General features: G+C 38.4%; 1 pseudogene; it reads left to right on the top strand.

The window, feature by feature from the left end:
- The first annotated feature begins 16,172 nt into the window (after nucleotides 1-16,172).
- On the top strand, nucleotides 16,173-21,953 carry LOC109185239 (annotated as a pseudogene).
- Nucleotides 21,954-26,714: the final 4,761 nt, after the last annotated feature.

Genomic DNA, 26,714 nt, shown 5'->3' with positions numbered 1-26,714 from the left:
TGTTGTAGTCAAAAGAAAATAAGTATATTTTTGGGCAAAATGACTTTCCCTTATTTTGGGGAAGTCATTTTCTAATCATCATACTTGGTATGACTCCTGATTTTTTTTTTTTTTCGGGTTGTTGAAAAGTATAGAAAGTTTGACAAGACATAACTTTTGACTCGGTTATCCATTTTGTCCCACCAATTTCTCAAAAAAATGCTTCTTTTACTCTTAATTTTTTTTTTTATGTATTTAGATAGTTTCAACAATATTTTGAACAATTTTATAGCCACTTAAATAAATAGTTTGTAAGAAAAAACTATTGGAACCTTATGTTTTATTAGTGAATTTTTACAATTTTTAGTTTACAAATTTTTTTACAATTAAAAAAAATAATTATAATAATTAATTGGGCGCCTAGGTTGCCTAACGTATTTTACGACATTGGTGTATACTGTTTATACTGTATATATACTATGTACACTATATATATATATATATATATATATATATATATATATATATTATATTTACAGTATGTATTTATATATATTTAGATGACACACACACACACATATATTCAAAATTGTTCACAAGCTAGGCTTAATGAGTGCGATTTACAAAAGGATTTTATCAAAAATATCAAATAATTAAAATGTTGAACCAAACACACAAAGACAGTTTTCTGTTGCGTAGCCAAACATCGAAAATTAAAATGTTTTCTGAAAAATAACTCGTTTTCCAGAAAACATTTTCCAAAAGTCGTTTTTCTACTTTTCAAACGGTGCCTTGACAGAATTATGTGGCAAGTAGCATGTCAATTTTAAGGGTGTTGCAAATAAAATCCTTTCAAAGTAAGCATTGAAAATGCTCAATGCTTACTTTGACTATTTCTTGTCACCAGTCGGCTATGGAGTATAGAGAAAATTTCAATTTTGGTCTACTGACTATTGGAGTTGTGTTAATTGCAACACTTGACTATAAAAAATGTTAATTTAGTACCTTTTTTTTTGAAAGCCAAAAGCATTGGCATATATTAGTGAAGAAACGAAGTAATAAAGTCAGAGGGACAGAGTCCCAATACAAGGAATGTTCCTGATCAAAAGCTACCGTAGCTAAAGTATGAGCATGTAAATTAACCGATCTAGAGACAACATCTAACGAGCAATAATTAAATAAAGATATAGCCGCCCGGCATTGGTCCACAACCATCCCAACGTAAGACAAGATAGTCGTAGGACTTGAATGCAAAGAAGTTCGCAATTCTGAGCAATCTGTGAGGAGATCCACATCTAATTCGTTCCGTTCCCTGAGCCAAGATAGAGCCTCTTTGCATGCGAGTGCCTCCGCCATAAGGGGTGAGAAATAGCCCGGGAGTTTGCCGTTTGTTGCCGCTTTGAACGAGCCTTCCGGACCGAACAACACTACACCATATGTCGCTTCCCCAGTAGCCGGCCGGTACCCCCCGTCGATATAACAGCGTGGGCATGTTTGTGGCAGCGCCGTTCCTGTTGCGTATTGTTGCTGCCGAGGGCCACGGTGGTGAGCATGTGCGTATGCATGCAACGCAGTAGCCGCCCGCCTCCTTACATGTTCCGGCCGTGTCAACATTCCGTTCCACACTGCTCCATTTTGGGCGTTCCATAAGTGATAAAGCACCGCAGCCACCATGCAAAATTGTTCCTCTGTTAAATTAACCATTGCAACCATGAGCCATACAGGAAAAGAAACAGCTCGTTTGTGATAGGTAACTCCGAAACATTCCAAACTAGTTTAGAATAATCACAAGAAACAAGTGCATGCATAACATCTTTATGAGTTAGCCCACACATTGGGCATGTTGGATCCACATCCACCCTCTTTATAATTAGATTACTTGTAGTAGGAAGAATATCACATAAGGCTCTCCACAAGAAAGTTTTCCACTTTGGTGGGATTTTAAGTTTCCATAATGTAATCCATTTATCAAAAGCACCTGGGTTATACTCAAAATTACCAACAATCTGCCTATAAGCATTTTTAACTGTATACATTCCTCTCGGGTCACTGGGCCAATACCATGAGTCCTCATAGCCCGGGCTATGGGGATTCTGGATATACGAACCACATCATCCGGATCAAATAAATCAGTTAGGATATGGGGATCCCATGAATTAGTCTGTTGGTCAATTAATCCTATCACTTTGGCTTCTCTTTAACTCCTCTAGCATAATAGTCTGAACTAAAGGGCTAGGGTCATCAGGTAGCCACGGGTGGCCCCAAATTAATGTTGTTGCCCCGTTGCTAATTCTCCTACGTACCCCAAAGCAGACCATACCATGTGCAGCCATTATACTCCGCCAACAATAACTTGGGCTATTTCTCATATTTGCATAAGGAGGTTTTTGGGTAATAACGAACCTTGTATACCTTTGCAGCAAGTGAACCCGGGTTGGTAAGGAATCTCCATGCCTGTTTTCCTAGCATAGCTAGATTAAAAGCACAAAGTTCTTTAAAACCCAATCCCCGTACTTCTTAGGGATACATAATTTGCTCCAGGCTTTCCAATGAATTCCCTTTTTTGCGCCTTTTCCCCTCCAGTACTTATTCATTGTCCTCTCAATAGATAAAAAAACTGATTCAGGTAGCAAAAAAAACACTCATTGAAAAGGTAGGCATAGATTGAGCCACGCTTTTCAAAAGTACTTCCTTCCCAGCCTGAGAAAGCAGTTTCTTGTTCCTCATCAAAACTCGTTGCACATCCGTTATATGATGAAAAACGAAGAGGAAAAGACCCGGTTGTATCTCCGTAGCTTGAACACCACTGACCAGTTGCCAAACTGACGCCATTACTTGACTCATGAACTCAAGCTTAACCAACTTCCTCGTTAAGAAACGGCCAACGATCCCCCACGACTCCTCCACACCGCCGGCGACCACCTCCCCGTCTTCGGCCTCCTCCACAGGTTCGAAGACCACCTCCTCCTCCTCAAGAACCAGATCCGCCCACCTGGCGGTGAACCCTGCCACGGCTACAGAAGATGACGACGCAGCCATATCCACACTAGCATATAACCACGCGAAGACGGAAAGATTACCGGAAGAAAGTCGAAGAAAACTGAAGGGAAACCCTAGAAACCCTAGGTAGAGAGAATCTGATCTTTATTTAATTATTTATGATGATTATGATTAGGGAAAATTGTTAATTTAGTACCTTGACTATGCAATTTCTATCAATTTTGGTCACGCCGGACAAATTACCGGCGAATTGTGACCGGAAAAACTTAAGTCAACATATGTATTGAATTGGAAGGGGTAAAATATTCTTTTCTTATTCCTTGGGAAAACGAATGGGAAGTGGAGATCAGAGTGGCATTATTTCGTCGGAATACCAGTAACGACGTCAGGGTTTGAAAGTCCGACGGTTGGATTACGGCAAAATGAAGCGGCAGAAAGGGAGAGGTGACTGCAAGTGGACTTATAATCGACGGTGGATTCTGTGGCGTCGGCGGCATTGAAACTGCTTGTACTAGGATTATTAATGGCGTTCGTTAGCTTCATTCTCCTGTAACCGCCGCAAGTACTAGTAAAACTAGCGGCAGAAACCGGGCCGATTTGTTGCTGCTGCTGCCCCACCACCATCGCTCATTTATGGCGAGGAGGACGTGCCAGTGGTTCTTCACGGCGTTATCCGTCCGGCCGAGGAAGTACAGGCGGGCGATTTGCTATACAGTCGTTGTAACACCCCATTTTTCTTAACCTTGATTATCAAAATAAACTTTAAAGATAAACTATAGCAGCGAAAATAAACTAAATTAACAACTTAAAAGGGGTGTCACCGCCACAACCACCATTTACGGTGATTGCACAGGCTAAGGATAAACAAACTAAAACATTTTTACATCAAAACTCTAAGATAGGAACTAAACTAGTAACTACCAAACAGTCTACGCATTAAGCTACCGCGTGCGCTCTCAAACGCTGGCCCCACCTGAAAGGGGTTAACAAACAAACAAGTAGCAACAAAACCCGTTAGCACGAAGCTAAGTATAACGCCACTCAACCCTGTAAAGTAATACAGTATCTCATAAGCAACTCATGCTATCATATACTACTCATGCAATCTCGTGTAAAACATATCTCATAAGCAACTCATGCTATCATATACTACTCATGCAAAACATATCTCATAAGCAACTCATGCTATCATATACTACTCATGCAATCTCGTGCAAAACATATCTCATAAGCAACTCATGCTATCATATACCACTCATGCAATCTCATGCAAGACATATCTCATAAGCAAACTCATGTCATCATATACTACTCATGCAATCTAATGCAAGACATATCTCATAAGCAACTCAGGCAATCTTGTGCAAAACATATCTCATCAGCAACTCATGCTATCATATACTACTCATTCAATCTCGTGCAAAACATATCTCATAAGCAACTCATGCTATCATATACTACTCATGCAATCTCATGCAAGGCATATCTCATAAGCAAACTCATGCTATCATATACTACTCATGCAATCTCATGCAAGACATATCTCATAAGAAAACTCATGCCATCATATACTACTCATGCAATCTAGTGCAAGATATATATATAAGCAATCTCGTGCTACTGCTCATGCAATCTAATGCAAGATATATATAAGCAATCTCGTGCTACTACATACTCATGCAATCTCGTGCAAAACATATCTCATCAGCAACTCATGCTATCATATACTACTCATGCAATCTCGTGCAAAACATATCTCATAAGCAACTCATGCTATCATATACTACTCATGCAATCTCGTGCAAAATATATCTCATAAGCAACTCATGTTATCATATACCACTCATGCAATCTCATGCAAGACATATCTCATAAGCAAACTCATGCCATCATATACTACTTATGCAATCTCATGGAAGACATATCTCATAAGCAAACTCATGCCATCATATACTACTCATGCAATCTAGTGCAAAATATTTATAAGCAATCTCGTGCTACTACTCATGCAATCTAGTGCAAGATATATATAAGCAATCCCGTGCTACTACTCATGTAATCTAGTGCAAGATATATAACTCATAAGATGGGCTATAGTAAGTATATATATACATACACACTCTTTCAAAAGAATACTTTTTTGTGGAGGTTTCTTTGCTTTTCTTTTCTTTGAGTCTCAATGACTCGCTTTCTTTGAGTCTCAATGACTCACTTTCTTTCTCTCGAGTCTCTTGACTCGCTTTCTCTTGACTCGTGGGCGAGACCGGGCTTAACCATAGTGTGAATGAACCCATTGGGTACGTCGTCTAGCTGGCCAATCTCTCATCCCGCCCACAAAACCAATCTCGTGGTTCCATTACTCATAATCCGTGGAATCAGGTATCGAACTATAAGTGTGCACACCCCTTGACCGGGATTCCAAGCCTGGCGGGCAGTTTCCAATCTCGTAACATTGCTTTCTCTTTTACTCCGAAAGGACATAGTCCAAACGGGTCCTCCAAAAATACTATTTTCCTCACGATAGGTATATATGGATATATCACTCATGCAACTCAAATCATGCAATACTTTTCTTATGCAAATATGCACATATTCCTTAACTCAATCTCAATATGGCAAGATAAATGATTTCTACATGAAAATGAGATTTTAGAAAATAATACTTAGGCTCGTAATGGCCACTTATGCACTTTTAAAACATGGAATGCTCAACAATGCCATTTACTGTGAAATTGTGCTTCTAAATTTTATTCACTGTGAAACTAAATCAATTCAATAATTCATGCTTGAAACTCATAACTTAACAAATCTTCTCAATAAACACTTAGCAAGTAGTTCACATGCTATTGGAACTCAAAATACTCAAGGGAACTCATTTACTGCAATTGAACATGCAAGATAGAAAACTTTGCTCTTTTCATCATTTAACAACTTGGCAATAATCTTAGTGATTCATAATATACACTTTAGGCATGCTTTGCTAACTAAACTCAACTATTAAAGCTCATGATTATCTATTTATCAATCAAATAATAACATGCTCAGCAATTAAATACTCAAAGTCTGAAACACTTAATCTCATTCACAGTGAATACTCCAACAAAACCTTTGCAACAATTATCTCTACTAAATCTAGCATAAAAGGCTCAAATCTCCTTCAAACTCAACGAAATCAAAGCCAAAACGTGCGTCAAGACGACCACGAGGTACTGAGCCACAAGGGCCCGCGACACCCCGTCTGAAATGACACGTAGTTGAGCCACAAGGGCCCGGCCACTGCACAGAGCACTTCTCAACGGGGCTAGGTGTAACACCCCCTAATTTTCCAAGCTAATTAAAGCCTTAAATATGCAGATATTTAAACAAAAATCAAACACAACGGAAGACTGAAAGAAGAATATATAAACTGGAAGTAAGAGGGGTGCTATGCCACGCTCATCCAGAGATGAACGCTCAGGCTAACATCTGCATAATTCAACATCTAAAACCATACATGTTCAAAGTACTAAGTCTATACTGGGCTCACAGGCCACAAAACACATGAAAGGAGCTACACTAGTTGGCACTAAACCGCGCTCTCGTCTAAAACATCACCTGAAAGAAACACATAAAAGATGGGACGACGCCCGGTCAGCGAATAATGCTGGTAACCCACCAATACATGTGAAATATCATACATAGGTAAGATATACGTTTGTAAAGTCATTTGCGAAACGGAATACATATATATAAGTTCAAAACCAAGAGCAAAGGTCAACACAAGACTCAAAGCACTCACAACAAGATAAGGGAACACATCCCAAGACCACAATGGACAACAGCAACTCACAAGGACGGCTCAAGGTATAATCTATCATCACACAATAGATTAACACCCGACATGCACAACTCAAGAGGATAAGGACACAACCAATGGAAACACATGCCAAGGCAACACATGCCTTTGTGACAACACATGTCACAAGAAGAGAACTCACAACAACGGCTACACAAGACTTCGTGACATCACCCATCACGAATTGATATGTCTTCCTTATGCCTGGTTCGAACCTTATGGCTACCCCCAACCTTATGTTTAGTTCCAACCTTTACCTCCAGGACCCCTGTACACCAAGTCCAACCTTTTCCCTCCGAGGACCGTCGTCCCCTCTCCGACAAATCTCCAACAGAACCACCGATTTCATAGTACACAAGGGTACCGATCACACACACGGCAACACATGCCACCCAAGAAATACGTGAACCTTACATCAAGAAGTGGATCACAGTCCAACGATAGGAAGGTACAAACAACACACACGCTAGCATTTAAACACCGATCTAGCATGCTAATCAAATGGGTAAACCAAACGTAGTTCCGAAGAACACACAAGACTCATCACGGTTCAACGAAACACAATGTTGAACACTTAGCACGATTCAAGACACCAAAACCTACATGGATTCCTACCATATAGATCTAGACATACGAAACATCAAGAAGACGCTCAAATAGTTCCACAAAAGAACATAGGGAAGTCAAAAGACCAAATACCGAGTCAAAAGAATCACGGGGAACAAATCCCCGCCAAACCACATTACGTACTCCGCGGGTAGGCCCACGGGTAGACCCCTACCCGTGGTTCCGCCCGCGGGTACATACCCACGTCCAACTTGTACCCCGCGGGTGGGCGGCGAGTGGACGCCTACCCGCTGTTCCGCCCGCGGGTACGTACCTGTACACCAAAATAATCCCTTCGGGGATTTTCAACTCCAAGCTCAAATTCAAGTCCAAAACATGCCAAATCTCACCAAATACAACAAAATGACTTGAATCAAAGGAATAGCCAAGCAATGGCATACAAGAACCCTAAACACAAGCTCTAGATATGCATTTTCACAAGACAATGCATAAACACTCACATTTCATAGCAAAACACATGTAGAATCCAAGAAATCATCATATAGGTAAGAAAAATAGATTTGTAGAGCATGGGTTACCTCTTGTAGACAAAAACCTTCACTTAACACTTCACCAAGCTCCTAATAAGGCTCACCTTCCAAACCCACTTCAAGAACACACCAAAAGATCATAAAGATTCTATCTTTAAGAAAAGACACCTAAGAAAACACTAAAAACACAAGATAAACATAGATCTTACCCTCCTAGATGCCCAAATGTATGAAAGGTAGAATCTTGGAGACAACTCTTGAAGATTTGACAAAGCTTCAATTTGGCTTGGAAGAAAAGCTATCTACCTTTTTAGAGAGAAGGTAGAGTTAAAGTTTGGAAAGTGTAAGGAGAGAAATGAGGATTGTCTACTAGGTTAGCTTGCATTACTAACACAAGGTGAAAAGTCATGAATACCCTTACTAACGTAAAGAGGTGTAAGGGAACAATGGAACTCCTTACAAAGCTTAAGGTACAATCTTGACTTTGGGGTTGACTAGTCAATTACTAGTCCCCGACTATTAAATTTTCAGGAATTTAAGGAATTAAATTACCAATTGGCTTAGGATTAATTACTTAATTAATCCCTTAATCGATTTTGGATTACGGGGCGTCACACTAGGGGTGGGGCTAGAGGAGCCCCGCCGCCTGGAACCACTAAGCGGCGGCCTAGGGCCACGACTCTAGCCTAGAGCCGTGCCCTAGGGCTGCTCTTCCACGGGCCTAGCCAACGGCTCCTCCCTAGGGCTGTTGGCTAGCTCTGTATCTCATCTGGTGCATACTGTGTTGTGCGCCAGTGAACTTCTTTTTCATATGTAAGGCAAAAACAGGCCAAATAACACTCACAAATCATCAAAAACACACCAACAAGCAACAATAGCTCACTCAAAAGCTCAAATACTTCAATATCTAGCATTTCTACTCATTTATATTCAATAAAAGACTTCACAGAGTCTTGAAAATAGCTTGGGAGTCCATGGGTTATACCTTTGAAGCTTTCTTCTTCTTCTAGCTTGGATTCCACCTCTTCCTTAGCTAGCTACAACCTCCTTCACCTCCTAAACATCCCCAAAAAACCAACGACAAACGCGCTACTAAGTTCTCAGAGAAAGAAGGGGAAAACTTAGAAGAAATGGAAGGCTAAGGTTGGAAAAACTTACTGTGGAATTCCCTTTGATTTGTAGAGCTATGGTTTGGCAGCCAAGAAAGGGAAATCAAGAAAAGAATGAGGGGATACTATTCATTTTATTTGGGTTCAAAACCCTAGGAGAATTCCATATGATTGGTTGATGAAAGGCAAAATTTGATTGGTGCTCAAATGATGCATCAGGCAAGGTGGATTCTAGTGGTTCACCATACTCCATGGTCCAAAGGCTAGAATTGCTATTTTAAATGGTTTGGGGTTGAAAATAGAATTTTGCCAAAATAATTTCTAGATGAACACTTGGTTTAAGCTTCTCAGAATTCTCCCGGTTTCACTCAGATAGATTTCCCAATTTCAAACTTGGCACGCAATGTACCCAAAATTCTAGGATACTGGTTTCAAAACAATTCTAGGTGTCAAATTTATTTAAGAGTGTCTCAAAATATTTAGTCGACACCGATTTCTTCGCAAAAATTTTTATGGAGTGAAAATTAGCTATTTTGGATTTTCTTAAAAAAAACAGATTTATAAAATAAATTTTGGGTTGTCACAGTCGTCGCCCATTTGTTGCCGTACATTTTCTGCGCTTCCACCAGCTCCTCTTCCTCCTCTGCTGTGAACGTGCTCCGGTTTAGCTTCGGATCCAGCTGGTTATACCACCTCAATCTACCACTCTTCCCTATTCAATTGTTCATCGCCATTATTATCAGTGAAATTCCCAACAAAATACTTTCAGTTTGTTTAATCTCTTCCCTGTTCAATTGTTCATCGCCATTATTATTAGCGAAATTCCCAACAAAATACTTTCAATTTGTTTAATCTGGTTTCCAGTGTCCTCTTGGGATGAACCTTGAAGAGTTGCCGCCGCCGTCGATTTCCGGCGCCCCATTCCCATTATTGGTCCAATTCGTTTTCCCAAATAAGAAGGAAAAAGAAAAGACTATTCTACCCTTTCCAATTCAATACATATGTTGACTTAAGTTTTTCCGGTCACAATTCACCGGTAATTTGGCCGGCGTGACCAAAATTGATAGATATTACATAGTCAAGGTACTAAATTAACATTTTTGATAATCAAGTGTTGCAATTAACACAACTCCAATAGTTAGTGGACCAAAATTGAAATTATATATATATATATATATATATATATATATATATATATATATATATATATATATATATATATATATATATATATATATATATATATATATATATATATATATATAGGGAAGGGTTCAGGTGCGGGTATAGCTTCCCGTGCGATTGTGCGGTTAGATCTGAGCTGTTGATCAAATTTAGATCAACGGCTCAAATCAATAAAAATTTTAAAAAAAAACGCGTGTCGGGAAGAAGATAAAGCCTACACAGTGTCTACACAAATGATAGCGTCTACACATAGCGTTTACACAAATGAGTAGTGTCTACACAAATGATAGCGTCTGCACAACCTCACGCACATTAAGTACAAACCCCACACACATTAAGCACAGCCTCACGCACATTAAGCACAAACCCCACGCACTTTAAATATTAACTCACAGATTTTAAGTTTCAACAACTATTGACATTAAGCACAACCTCACGCACATTAAGTACAAACCCCACACACATTAAGCACAACCTCACGCACATTAAGCACAAACCCCATGCACTTTAATATATTAACTCACAGATTTTAAGTTTCAACAACTATTGACATTAAGCACAACCTCACGCACATTAAGTACAAACCCACACACATTAAGCACAACCTCACGCACATTAAGCACAAACCCCACGCACATTAATCACAGATCCGCTCACCTTAATTTTGACCTACATGAAAAAATTACAAAATTGCCACCGCGTTTTTTTTTTAAAAAATTTTGACAATTCTGGACGTTGATTTAAACGAAATGAATGGTCCAGATTAAACCGCACAACCGCACCTGGGCACTCTAACTGCACCAGAACCTAATTTTATATATATATATATATATATATATATATATATATATATATATATATATATATATATATATATATATATATATATATATATATATATATGATCATATGAGAACACTTGCTTAGGTGAGAACGTGAGAACAAATCGTGTGCATCCATCTAATATTTTTTAATGGTCTGGATTAGATTAAGTGTGTGTGAACGCGAATTAAATGTGTGCAAACGCGATTAAGTGTGTTTGCGCACATTTAATTCGCGTTCGCACACACTTAATCTAATCTAGACAATTAAAAAATATTAGGTGGATGCACACGATTTGTTCGCACGTTCTCACCTAAGCTAGTGTTCTCATTGGAACCCTGCTCTCTCTCTCTCTCTCTCTCTCTCTCTCTCTCTCTCTCTCTCTCTCTCTCTCTCTCTATATATATATATATATATATATATATATATATATATATATATATATATATATATATACATATATTTTTTTTTTGAATCCGGTGCACACCCCCTAGTCAGCCGAGCCCGTGAGCACTCTCCCTGATCGTTGATTTTAATTTTTTGACGATTCAGATTGATTACCACTTGGATCCCATGTTATATTGATTTTAGATGAAGAAGAGTCTTTTTTGTCCTTAAGCACTATATTTATTACTCTCCATTTCATTTATTTCCATGTTTATAAAGATTTGTAGCGTTATTTTAGCTCTCCTTAATCAATATTTCTCTCTCTTATCCATGGAAATTTATTGGTATGTTAAATACTCATAATTTTCATTGATTTACATACAAATGTTTTCATATAAGTAAATTTAATTTTCCTACAAGCAATATGGAACTATGCAAGTTCATTATGAACGGAAAAAAAACCATGTATTATCTACGTATAATAAAATAGATAATTTAGTACACCATGACGTGCTGATTTTTTCATAAAATTATGAGTTTCGTGATACAGACATGTACATTTTGGTTTGTGTGTTACTAGTTTCGGGCGTGTGCGAAACGTATCTAAATGAAAACAAAAATATACGAATCTAATTTGGGTATCGGCATTTGAATTTTGAGTAGATAATCAGTGCGTAGTAGATATAGTATTTGGCTTGTTGTGATTTTTTTGTTTTTTTTTTTTTTTTTGTTTTTAAATTGTGGGGAATTTTACAGTGGTGTGTGCGCGGGTGTGGAATGGCGTATGCAGTTTCTGTAACAGGGGGTGTACACCATGGCAAACTATAAAACGCACACACCATTCCACACCCACGCGCACACCACTGTAAAATTCTCCATAATTTAAAATTTCAGATGTACAAAATATAATTAATTATTACCATTGATAGGGTCCCTAATAATTTAAAATATCAATTTCCATTCATAATCTCCCTAGTATAATGCTTAAGATTCCAATTGAATTATATCCATAATTAAACATATATCTACAATTACTATTTAATCCTTTTGATTTCAATATATCCCTAATTACTTTCCCGATCTCTTATAATCTCAACCATTCATGGAAAATGAATCAATGAATATCATAAGATCTCATGATCTCATCTAGTATAGGGGTTGCACCAGATTCGAAGCCTATATATATATATATATATATATATATATATATATATATATATATATATATATATATATATATATATATATATATATATGTTTGTGTGTGTGTGGGGGGAGCGTCAATGGGTTCGTAGAGGCACTGTGCCGAAATCCAAAAAATAGAAAGTCACTAACTATGTTTAACTATGGTTAGTTGTACTTCGACAATCCCATACTTTTTAGGTTGCACCCGTGTTCTCAAAAAATTTGTGTTTCCAACATGCTGTTAGGGTTGCATGAGAAGAAGTTGACTCAACACGAGGCAAGGGAAACCGAGACGATTTTCCTAACTGACAAGCTTGACACACTGAAATATCACTAAAACTAGAAGTAGGAAACGAATGGGAATTTAAAATCTGCCGAATGACCCGAAGGTGAGGGTGACCCAGCCGATTATGCCAAATAGAGGATGAGGCACGAGCAGCCACGAACGCAGTAGGACTTTGACGCGAGACATGCTATGAATAGAGACCGCCCGAAGCCTAACCCTTTAACAGGACCGCCCTAGTCGAAATGTCTTTCACAAAGAAGCAAGTAGAGGATGAAACTCAAAAGAAACAAAGTTATCTCTAGCAAAACGTTGTACAGATAATAAGGAAGCAGATAACCCAGGAACATATAAAACATTAGATAACTGAAAACACCCATCAGAAGTAACTACCGAAGTTGAACTAATACTAATAATAGGTAAGGCCTTACTGTTGCCAAACCGAAGAGTATCCGAACCGGCGTAACTGGCGGCAGAGTACATTCGGGGATAACATGATTCAACGCACCAGTGTCCAGGAACCACTGATGAGACCCAACCAAACCGGCATCATCAACCTGATAAGCCATATTAGCCTGCGACCCCGGGAATTCACTGTATCGCCGGTAGCACGTCAAAGCCGAGTGGCCACTCCCGTTGCAAATTTAACAGCGTATATCGGAGTGATTCCGACCAAGGCCACAACCGAGATTACGCCCACGGCCGCCACCACTGCGCTGTGACTGCTACCCGTGACCACCGCCGCGCCTAGTCGCCATCGCCACTGGTTCACCAGCCGCAACACCATCATCTGCGGCAATAAATTCCTGCGAAAGAAGAAAATCCGAGAGCTCACTCAAGGTCACCGGCGCACCTCTTTTCAGCGAAGCCACATACGGCCGGAACTCAGGACGAAGACCCCGAAAGATGTACAAGTTCTGATCATCCAGAGTCACGTCACGGCCCGCCAACGCCAAATCATCGATTAACATCTGGGCATGGCTGAGGTAGTCAGAAATCGAAGCATCACCTTGCCGGAGAAACAGTAGCTACCCAAGAAGCCGGAGGGTGCGAGCACGGGTGGCTAAACCAAGCGACCACTCAATCGCCTCCCACAACAGACGAGAGGAAGTCTTCCCAACAGCCAGCTGCATCATCTCATCTAATAACGACGAGATCAACAGAGAAAGAATCGCTTGATCTTGCCACAACCACGCCGTCCGAGCCAACGATGGAACCACCGCTGCACTGCCAGCCGGAGTCGTCGCCGGCGCCGCATCCACCGGAAAAGGCGTGGAGTCGTCAACAAAGCCAAGAAGCCCTTGACTGAGAAGAAACGAAATCATCTGTGTGCGCTAGAAAAGATAATTCCTGAGGTTAACTTGATAGAAACGAAGTGGTGGGCAGAGGAGAGAGAATTTCCTAGTTGCAACGACGCAGACATGGCATCGGAGACGGTCTGCTCGGAGGGATGGCTTACAGAGCCATCATCATTAGTTCTGATCGCTGCCATGCTGATTAACTGGGAAGCAACTGATACCAGATGAGAAATAGTTTTTCAGTATTGAATACGTTCTGAGTGTACAGAGATAATAATAACAGAAGCAACTAGAGTCCTAATATAACATAACAAGTCAATACACAATAGACTCCTAACAAGACTAAACCTATTATTTTCTTATGGATCAATTTCATGTCCTATAATCATGCGGTGTAAAAATTTGTCAATATATTATTTCACGCTATGATTTCACTGCCAAATAAGCAAACAAGCCACAATATGTGAAAAACGTAATATCAGTGGCAAAAACTTATGTGAGACTAGATCCATGAGACTAGTCGGGTCAAGATGAAATGTAATATTTAGTATTATATTTGCTAGTATAAGTATTACATTTGCATATTGACCTGACCCTTCTCGCGAATAAAGATCCGTGAGAGGTCTCACACAAGTATGACCCAATATCATTCTACTGTAGCCATCCTGGATGGTTGTACGTACAGATTACTAATTACACTATTAGGCTATTTTTATTCCTAAAATACTCACTTTTAAAAGTAGTGGATTCAACATCCACATTATCAAATTTGTAATCTTTTCACTACGAAGTATTTTCTTTACATCTCTGCAATACTCTCTTACTTTCAAAAGTAGTCCAATTTTTACATCACAATAGAATAAAATAACAAAATAATAAAACAAATACAAAAATACCAGTCTTTTGTGTACTTTGCAAGCTTGCAAATTTATCAAGTTTGTAAGACACCTAAACAATTATAATAGTTAAAAAACTTTCCACATGGATCACTTTGCAAACCCCATCCTTTCAGGAATGAGGTCAACCCTATAATCTTGGTCACACTTGTGTAAGACCGTCTCACAGATCCTTATCTGTGAGATGGAGCGGGACGGGAGGTCGATTCAATATGCAAATGTAATACTTACACTATCAAATGCAATACCAAATCATAAATAAAATATTTGTTACTTATGGAAAAACGTAATATTTTTTAGGACAAATGCAATACTTTTATATTTTGATGTAAAAGTATTACTTTTTTTCATCAAAAGTATTGGCCCGGCCTGTTTGGTAAAAGATTGGTCTATAGGCCAATTTTGGCTTATTTGACCACTATTAATTGTTTGATTTAGTTAAAATATCAATATAAGTGTTTGGTTAATTAGCTTTTTGCAACTCCAAAATGCTAAAATTCAAAAAGCTACTCCTAACAACTTTTTCAATTAGCTTTTTGAGAAAAGAAATTATACAAAACAGCTATCAGCTAACAGCTAATTTATCAAACACTTTTCTACAACAGCTAATGTTATCAACTAGTTATACCCTCTAATTAACACAATCAGATAACAGCTAACAGCCATTTACCAAGCAAGGCTATCATGTTGCATTTATAAAGAAAAATGTACGGTGTAATACTTTTGATTGAAAAATGTAATACCTTTAATTTTCTTCAAAATTATTACATTTTGTAATGTAAGTAATAAATATTTTATTCTTTTTTTGAATGGTAATAAATATTTTATTATTGATTTAGTATTATATTTAGTTATTTACAAATATAAGTATTACATTTCATACTGATCAGACCCATTACGGATCCTTGTCTATATATATATATATATATATATATATATATATATATATATAAATATAAAGAAGTAGACTTGTTCTTCTTTCATTTATGAAATGGAACTCAAGTTTCTATTCAACCCAGTTTCGGTCATTGTGTTTCTCTCCTTCGTGTTCTACATATACACATTACGGAGAACATCAAACCCTGCAAGAAGGTAAAACTTGACGCCCGGTCCATGGAAATTACCCTTCATCGGAAGCCTCCACCATTTAGTCGGTGGTTCGCTTCCACATCGTTCTCTCAGAAATTTGTCAAGAAAATATGGACCCATAATGCACTTGCAGCTGGGCGAAATCTCCGCCATTGTCATATCCTCTCCTCAACTGGCAAAAGCGATAACCAAAACCCACGACCTTGTCTTCGCCAACAGGCCAAAGATGATGTCGTTCGACGTTGTCTATTACAAGTGCACAGACGTTGCGTTTTCACCCTACGGAGATTACTGGAGGCAGATGAGAAAGATATGCGTGTTGGAGCTTTTGAGCATAAAGATAGTCAAATCATTTGGGTCCTTTAGACAGGAAGAACTTTCAGAGCTTATATCGTCGATTAAGGCAGCTGGGTCGTCGTCTCCGACGATCAACTTGACGGAGAAGATATGTTGGTTCACGAGCTCGACGATTGCTAATGCCGCGTTTGGAAGAGTGCACCGGGAAGATCAAGAGAGGTTCATTGTCCTTGTGAAAGAAGCGATGTCCTTATCTAAGAAGTTATTAAGCTATATATAGGGTAAGCCTACAATGAGAATTAGCCTTCAGTGAAAACAAGCAGATTAATAATATAATCAGATATGTTCGTCTAAGATGAATAATGGTGAAAAATTAAGACATTTATGTAATTATGATTTTATTATATTTGAAAATGCTTGGCATTGCATTCACAAATAACTAATAATGTATTTGGCAACTATTTTTTAAATGCGTCAAGCATTTATAAATGCACAATCAATCATAATTACAAAAATATCACTGTTACATTTTTATTTTCTTTTAATTTTCATCCCTTAATTATGTTAGATAGATTATTGAAGAATGAGACTAATCCGGACGTTCTCTAGAAAGATTAGTTTTCATTTCAACATGTTAATATATATTCTGCTCAACATACATGGACTACTAAAGTATAATATTCATTACATATACTTTCAATTTTTGTTAAAAGTGAAAGCAAATGGAATATTACATTTAGAGTTAATAGCATTAAAAAATGGAATATTACATTCGTATATTTAGTTTTATTTTTTATTTCTGAATTCGAAAGCTCTAATTGATTAAAAAAAAAAAACTGAGCTATATATAGTTTTTAACATTCATTTTCTTCCCCAAATAAAATTATAATATTATCAATCAAAATGTAGGACATGTTCTCTGCGGGGTTAAATCATCCGCCACAACAGTTATCTGGGCAATGTCTGAAATGATGGAAAATCCAAGTGCGATGTCCAAGGCACAAGCCGAGGTGAGACAAGTACTAAAGGGAAAGACAACATTTGAAGATAAAGATTTGGAAAATTTAACTTACCTAAACTTTGTGATTAAAGAAACCCTTCGAATCTACCCTCCAATTCCACTTTTAGCCCCAAGACAAAGCTTGCAAGAAGCAAAGATTGATGAGTACATTATACCTCCCAAGAGTAGAGTCATCATTAACGTTTGGGCTATTGCAACCGATCCTAAGTATTGGAAAGATCCAGAAAAATTTTTGTCTGAAAGATTCGAGAATAGTTCCGTGGAATTCATGAGTAATCACTATTTGTTTATACGGTACCTTTCGGTGTTGGGAGAAGAATGTGTCCTAGAATTTCATTTTATTTGGCTAGCATTGCCCATTCATTGGCTGCTCTATTGTATCACTTTGATTGGGAAATACCTTGTGGAGTTAGTCCTAATGATTTGGATATGAGTGAGGCAATGGGTATAGCTGTGGCCTGAAAAGAATATCTTTGCTTGATTGCTAAGCCTTACATGAGTTTCATCTTTGAGCCTTGAAATAATTATTGGTTATTGATAAGAATTAGTTTGTGTATGTGTGGGCAGTTTGTGTTTGTTTCTTTCTTTTTTTTTTTTTTTTGTTTGTTTGTTTGTTTTTTTTTTTTTTTTTGTTTCTTTCTTTTTTTTTTTTTTTTTGTGTGCAAATAATACATGGTCTTGATTATGTGAATGTTTAATAAAGTTTATTTATTTATATAGATTACATAATCTATTTTATTTTGTAAAATATATATATATTTTTAAGTTATTTGAATTAACAAATCATAAAAATTTTAGTGTCGATTATTATAGATGGTATTATTCACAATTTACAATCCTATATTAATATTGAGATTTCAGTTGTACTCAGAAAAATTCAATTTCAAGGCATAACAAAATAGTGCATGAATATAATAATTTTCAAGAAGATAGATAAATGGGAAGTCATTTATATTTATATACCTAAGATGAGATAAGATTGGGTATCAATTTTTTTTTTTTAAATTTACTATTAAAAAAAAGGTAGTCGTTAATATTGAATGTCAATTTTTCATATCTCAAATAAAAAATGATTAAAGATGGTCAAAAATGGAGTTTTTCAAACACAAAACTCTTAAATCTTTTTTTTTTTAAATCTCTTTTAATTAAGTGGTTGAAAATTGAGAAATCGATTTCCAACAGTGTTTTACCGCGATTAAGGAATGACAAAAGATTGCAACGCTATATGATCCGCTCTAAGAGGCCGGTTGTGATTTTTTTAATTGAAACTTTTTTTGATGCGCAAAAGATGGAGTCAATTCGAGCACAGGTTGGTTATCAGAATTTGTTTGTAGTTGATGCGGATGGGCACCGGGGAGGACTGGCTCTTATGTGGAAAGACACTGTTAATATTCATATTACAGGGTATTCTAGTAATCACATTGACATGCATATCAATCTTGATACAAACAGTTCTCCTTGACGTTTCACAGGTTACTATGGGTTTCCAGAACGATCTCGTCGACGTGAGGCTTGACAGTTCCTACGACATTTAGCTAGTTTGAGCAGACTTCCTTGGGCTATAATGGGAGATTTCAATGACCTGTTAGCTCAGTCCGAAAAACGTGGTCGACATCCTCACCCCCAATGGCTATTGTCGGGGTTTAATGCAGCTGTTTCGGACTGTGGGTCGCATGAATTGGTTTTCCATGGAAATCAATTCACATGGGAGAAATCCTGGGGCACTCCTAATATGATCGAATTTTAGTAAATGAATCATGGCATGTGTTATTTGATAGAGTCAGTGCCTCTACCTTTGGATGCACATACACTGATCACTTACCTTTACTGCTTGTCCCTCAGGTTTCAGCTGCGCGAGGGAGAGGTCGTCGTTTTTGTTTTGACAATGTCTGGCTTCGGGAAGATAGGTGTTGGGAAATAGTATGTCAAGCCTGGGAACGTAGTCATGGTCGACATATTTTAGACCGTGTTGAAACTTGTGGATCTGATCTGTGGAGATGGGGAAAACGGTACAACAAGGATTTCCAGCGTAGAATTGATGCTTGCAAAACTCGTCTAGAGGCACTTCGCATGGGCAGAGGTGCAGAATGTTAGGAATGAAATTGTTGATATCCTTGGAGTTACCCAAGGCAATACCTCAGGCAAGTACCTTGGTCTCCCATCTCTAATAGGCCGAAAAAAGAAAGAAATCTTTGGATTTCTGAAAGATAAAATATTACAGAGGACTCGTAGTTGGAATTCCAGATTCTTATCTCGTGCTGGGAGAGAAATACTTCTCAAAAACGTCATACAGGCTATGCCTTTGTATGCCATGATGGTGTTTTTGTTGCCACTAGGTCTCTGCCGTGAAATTGAGGTAATGATAAATGGATACTATTGGACAGCTGCGGTTGGTACAGGAAGTGGAATAAGGTGGCGATGTTGGGATGGGTTGTGCAGGCTATCAGAAGATATTAACAAAGTTAGCTAGAGTTAGTTAAAATAGCAGTTAGTTTGTTCAGAAGGTTAGAAATCTTATCATTGCATATAAAAGCTTTTCTTTTCCCTCCTTTGTATTCGGTTAGACAAAACGATTCAGTAATACAGTTGCTATCTTCTTCTATCTTTCTTCTCTGCAAATCGTGAAATGGTATCAGAGCCTTGATGCTCAACAATGGCGTGGAATATGCCCTCTGTCAATGCTGCTCATCAACAAGCAGGTTCCAGTTCAATTCCTCATCCGATTGCTACGAATCCAGCTCCGGCCTCTACAACTCCCATGAACGCCGGGGATCAGATCTTTGATCCAAATGATCATACCAGCCCCTATCATCTCCATATGAATGAGAATCCTGCGATGGAACTAGTATCCTGCAAACTAGACGGAAACAACTATCACGAATGGGCGAGAGCCATGAAGGTAGCACTCAATTCGAAGAACAAGTTTGGTTTCGTTAATGGCACAATCAAGATGCCGAGTGCAGGAGATCGGAAATTTTTTTACTGGGATCGCTGCAATAACATGGTGGCAACATGGATAACTCGTGTTCTATCACCAACGATTGCCAGAAGCGTCTTGTGGATTGAGACAGCAGAAGGGATCTGGAACGATTTGAAGAAAAGATTCAGCAAACAAGACGTGTTCAGAATTGCTGAGATTCAAGCTGAAATTTATCAAACCAAGCAAGGAAACAACAGCGTGAATGATTTTTTCACCAGATTGAAGCTATTATGGGATGAGTATCTCATTTTGAGACCTGCAACTGTCTGCATCTGCACTCAAAAATGTAAGTGCAGTGACAATTTTTGCAATCTAGCCAGAACAAATCTTGAAAATGATATGTTATGTGCTTTCCTTATTGGATTGGATGAAAAGTATACTGGGGCTAGGAATCAAATCATGTTGATGAGGCCCCTTCCAGACGCAAGTGAGGCGTTCTCTATGATCTCTCAACAGGAAAGACAGTTCTCAACAGGATTCAACAATCCTATTAATCAATTCCCTCAATCAAGTGACAATTTATCTGCAAGTGCAATGCTTGCCAGGGGGGAGAAATACCATTCCAACAACAAGTCTAGACTGGTATGCAGCTATTGTGGATACACAGGACACACCATTGAGAAGTGTTACAAAAAACATGGGTACCCTCCGGGATGGAAGCCTAGGGGTAAAAGTGTTGGATCAGCAAATCAAGTTCAGAATAACATTCCTGAGAGCAGCATCTCTGTCAATCAAGATGGATACAAGAAGTATCTTGAATTTCTTGAATACATGCAGAAAGAAAAAGGCACTCCTCTGGACACTAAACACACTGGAACAACTCCTCAAGCCAACATCATAGCAGCAAATTTTGTGCCAAACACTGAAGTAGAAGGTAAGATTGTTCTTACAGCTTCCAGTAAATATAAGACTATGTGGATTCTTGATAGTGGTGCCACACACCACATAGTATGTGATAGAAATCTGCTAACCGACTCTACAATGGTCAGTGGTAAATATGTGGCTTTACCAAACGGAAACAAGGCTGCAATTACACACATTGGCTCTATTCATTTATCCAGCAAGTTGATACTACAAGATGTTCTATGTGTTCCAGTGTTCCATTATAATCTGATCTCAATAGGTGTATTAACTAAGACATCAGGTTATCATGTGATAATGCATTCTAACAAGTGTGCAATACAGGATCCACACCTTGGGAGGATGATTGGTACAGCTGAACTGAGAGATGGCTTATATCACCTGGATATGTCAGTTTTTTCAAATCTGCATTGTATTCCTTTAGTGAATTCTGTGAATAGTGACATTTGGCACATTAGACTAGGACATGCCTCTCATGCAAAAATAAAGTTCTTACAGTCCTTGAATGTAAATATAGATGCTGGTAAAGACAGTGCTTGTGATTGTTGCCATTTGGCCAAACAGAAAAGACTTCCTTTCATTCCTAGCAATTCTTCTACTACTGATTGCTTCCATTTAGTGCATATGGATATTTGGGGACCTTACCATGTCAAAACATTGTCTGGACATCAATACTTTCTCACTATTGTGGATGATTTCAGTAGGGCAACTTGGGTTTATCTTATGAGGGGAAAAGATGAAGTAAAACAGCTTGTGCAGGGATTTTGTGCCTTAATTCATACTCAATTTGGAAAGGTAGTTAAATGCATTAGAACAGACAATGGAAAGGAATTTTTAATGCCAGAATACTATATGCAGATGGGCATAATACACCAGACCTCTTGTGTGTATACCCCTCAACAAAATGCTGTGGTTGAGAGAAAACATGGTCACATCTTGTCAGTAGCAAGAGCCCTCAAATTCCAAGCTAAGCTACCTGATGTTTTTTGGGGTGAGTGTATATTGCAGGCTGTGTATATCATCAACAGATTGCCATCAGCAGCCCTTGGCAACAAAATACCCTATGAGATCCTATTCAACAAAATGCCTCAGTATCAACACTTTAAGGTCTTTGGATGCCTTGCTTATGCCACAATACATGGAGGTCATAGAACAAAATTCTCACCTAGGGCAAGAAGGTGCATATTCATTGGGTATACCAATGGAACAAAAGGCTATAAGCTCTATGACATTCAAACTAGAGAAGTTTTTACTTCAAGGGATGTGATGTTCTATGAGAGTGTTTTTCCCTTCATGACTGATGAAGTAGCCAAAAAGGGATCAGATCAACCAATCTTACCTACTGAGCATGCTACTAATGCTGGTTATGAGCCTATTATCAGTCACAATGATCAAAGGGAATCAAGTCAGCTAGACAATATCAGTGGAGAGAATGAACATAATACTGAAATACTACCTCAACCTCAACTAGATGTGAGAAGATCAACCAGGCAAAGGAGTGTACCATCTTACCTGGCAGATTATGATCATCAAATTGGCAGATCTTCCCCACACAGTTTAGCCTCAGTTGTATCTCATACCAGATTGTCACCTTCTTATCAAGCTTTTGTGATGAACATCTCCTGCACCAAAGAACCAAAGACATACAATGAAGCCATAAAGCATGATTGTTGGAAGCAAGCTATGGCTGCTGAAATAGAAGCCTTGCAGACAAACAAAACATGGGAACTCACTAATCTGCCACCCACCAAACAGACTATTGGGTGCAAGTGGGTGTACAAGGTCAAATATAAATCTGATGGAAGCATAGAAAGGCATAAAGCTAGACTAGTAGCCAAAGGCTACACACAAACAGCTGGATTAGATTATCTTGACACATTCAGTCCAGTAGCAAAGGTCACAACCATCAGGACACTCTTAGCTGTTGCAGCTGCCAAGCAGTGGAACCTACATCAGTTAGATGTAAACAATGCATTCCTCCATGGAGATCTCTATGAAGAAGTTTATATGACCCTACCACCAGGGTTTGTTGCTCCAAAACAAGGAATGGTGTGTAGATTAAAAAAAATCCCTTTATGATTTGAAGCAAGCTAGCAGACAGTGGAATGCCAAACTTACTGCAGAGCTGGTTCAACTTGGCTTCAAACAAACAGTGGCAGATCCTTCTCTATTCATCAAAGGATCAGGTGACACCTTTATTTCCCTCTTAGTTTATGTTGATGATGTTGTACTAGCCAGTCCTGACAAGAGACAGATACAAGAAATCAAAGACCACCTTCACCGTGTCTTTAAGATCAAGGACTTGGGTCCTCTCAGATTTTTTTTGGGACTGGAAATTGCTAGGAGCAAGAAAGGAATTTCAGTCAACCAAAGGAAATATGCTTTGGAACTATTGGATAGCACTGGTTTCATACATAGCAAACCAGTCAAGTCTCTAATGATCCCTTCGACAAAATTAAGTAAAGACAGTGGCACCATCCTAGCTAACATCTCCCAATACAGAAGATTAGTGGGAAAAATGTTGTATCTCACAATTACTAGACCCGACATTAGCTTTGCAGCTCAACAACTTTCTCAATTTTTGGATTGCCCCACAGATATCCATATGCAAGCTGCACACAGAGTTCTAAGATATATCAAAAGTGCTCCTGCTCAAGGGTTGTTTTTTTCAGCAGCCAACCAACTCAACCTGAAGGGATTCTCTGACTCAGATTGGGCTGCATGCCCTGATACAAGACGTTCTGTTTCTGGTTTTTGTATGTTCCTAGGATCAGCCTTAATCTCCTGGAAATCCAAGAAACAACCAACTGTTTCTAGGTCCTCCTCAGAGGCAGAGTATAGAGCCATTGCTGCAGCATCTTGTGAAATACAATGGCTGAGTTATCTACTTGAGTCTCTAGAAGTAAAGCTTGAATCACCTGCTGTCCTATTTACTGATAGCAAGTCAGCTATGGCCATCGCTGAGAATCCGGTTTTCCACGAAAGAACAAAGCACATTGAGCTTGACTGCCATCTAGTTCGGGAAAAACTACAAAAAGGGGTTCTCAAACTGCTACATGTTCCTACTACTAGCCAACTTGCCGATGTCTTCACTAAACCACACATCCCAGCCACCTTTGATAGTTTCATATCCAAGCTTGGCCTACATAATATGTATGATCCAGCTTGCGGGAGGGTATCAGAAGATATTAACAAAGTTAGCTAGAGTTAGTTAAAATAGCAGTTAGTTTGTTCAGAAGGTTAGAAATCTTATCATTGCATATAAAAGCTTTTCTTTTCCCTCCTTTGTATTCGGTTAGACAAAACGATTCAGTAATACAGTTGCTATCTTCTTCTATCTTTCTTCTCTGCAAATCGTGAAACAGGCCGAAGGGAGCTGGAGGCATTGGGTTTCGCAGGCTGCATAACATGAATCTTGCTCTTCTCTGTAAGCAAGCATGGAGGCTTCTTATGAAGCCAAACTCATTCGTTGGGCAAATTTACAAGGCTCGTTACTATCCATCGGTGTCGTTTTTTGAGGCTCGTATGGGCAGTAACCCTTCACTTATTTGGAGAGGTATGATGGAAGTTCAACATATTTTGCAAGCAGGTTGTACACGTTGCATTGGTAACGGGCACACCACTATTGGTCGCGATCCTTGGCTACCGGATGAGCAAAACCCATATGTTTCCACGGTTTTGCATGACTCTATTGCCTTTGCGCCAGTATCGGCTCTTTTAGATATGCAGAATTCAGGATGGGACTATGATTGTTTACGGGATGTATTTGAGTATAGAGATATGCAGCTTATTCTTCAGATTCCGGTAAGTTTGAGGAGACCCTCTGATTGTTGGGTTTGGTCTGCCGATTCCAAAGGAAACTTCTCTGTCAAATCTTGTTATCGCAGAATTACTGGGGAATGGCATGACTCTCGGCCGTGGAATACTATATGGAAGATGCATGCTCCGCCTAAAATCAGGAGTTTCTGTTGGCAACTAGCTTCCGGCTGCCTCCCCATGCGAGACGCTTTATCGGCAAAGAGGGTGGACTGTTCTATACTATGTCCGTTATGCGATCATTAGAACAAAACTGCTATTCATCTGTTTTCATCGTGTGAACAAGCAGAAAACGTGTGGAGTTTGTTGGGGTTATCTATTCTTGCGGCAAATACTGGAAGTATCTCTGATTGGTTCTTCGATAATCTGAAGGCTTTAGCGAGTGATGATGTTAGCAAATTTTGTGTTGGTTGTTGGGGCCTGGGGGTTATGGCAGAGCAGGAATAACAAAATATGAAATGGGGTGGTCTTCAATGCCAGAGATACAATTCGTTCTGCTACATCTCTTCTTCAAAATTGGCGTTTGTCAAATGAACTCGATAGATCTGACACTATTAATGGCACTGTTGATGAAGGTTGGAAGAAGCCGATGTCCGGACGTCTAAAGCTTAACACTGATGCCGCATTTGGTAATGGTGATAATGGTGCTATGGGTATGGGGTGGGTACTACGCGATGAACACGGTTCTTTTATTGGAGCTAAAGGGACTGCGTATCACGGTGTGCTCGGTATTAAAGAGGCGGAAGCGTTCAGTATCCGAGAGGCTCTCAGTTGGCTTAAAGGATTGAATCATGGGAATGTGGATGTGGAGTCTGATTCACAACTTACTGTTAACGCTCTGTCTTTTGAATCCTTTAATTCGTCTTTTGGGTTTATTTTAGATGACATAAAGGTAATTGCATCTCAAATTACCGATGTAATTTTTAGTTTTGCTAAGCGATCTGCGAATCGTGCAGCCCATGCTTTTGCAAGGCATGTCGTTTCTATGTCAGATTGCGAGGAGTGGATTGGTTGCTCTCCTCCTTTTCTTGTTGATGTTCTATCAACCGATTCAATGAATTAAGTTGGTTCCTTTCAAAAAAAAAAAAAAAAAAAAAAAAAAAAAAAAAAAAAAAAAAAACAAAACAAAACAAAAAAACAAAATTTAGTATAAATTATAAAACTAAACATTATGTTTGGTTAAAATTGTAATTTGAGTAGGCCTGAAATATAATCACATTTAGTATATCTTACTAAATCTTTTAACACAAGATGTAATCAATTAAGAAATTGACATTTCCATTAAATTAAATAAAAGACGACAAATAATTTGGTTAATGAAAGAACTAGTAATTAAGAATTAATGGCGTATTTGGAATGACAACCCCTGCTACTACTGTTATGTAATCAAGAGATCAGATTGACATTTCCATTAAAATTAATGGACGACCAATATAAAATATGTGCAGAATGTAAAATTTAATAAATAAATAAATAAAACACATAGCACTACAAGAAAACATGAAAATATGAACAAAAAATTCGGTTAGTAAAACAGGTTAATTAGTTGATGGATCTATTGGGCAAGTTCCATC

Source organism: Ipomoea nil, unplaced genomic scaffold (assembly GCF_001879475.1).
Source record: "Ipomoea nil cultivar Tokyo-kokei standard unplaced genomic scaffold, Asagao_1.1 scaffold1317, whole genome shotgun sequence".
NCBI lineage: Eukaryota > Viridiplantae > Streptophyta > Magnoliopsida > Solanales > Convolvulaceae > Ipomoea > Ipomoea nil.
This window is presented reverse-complemented; position numbering and strand designations above follow the sequence as displayed.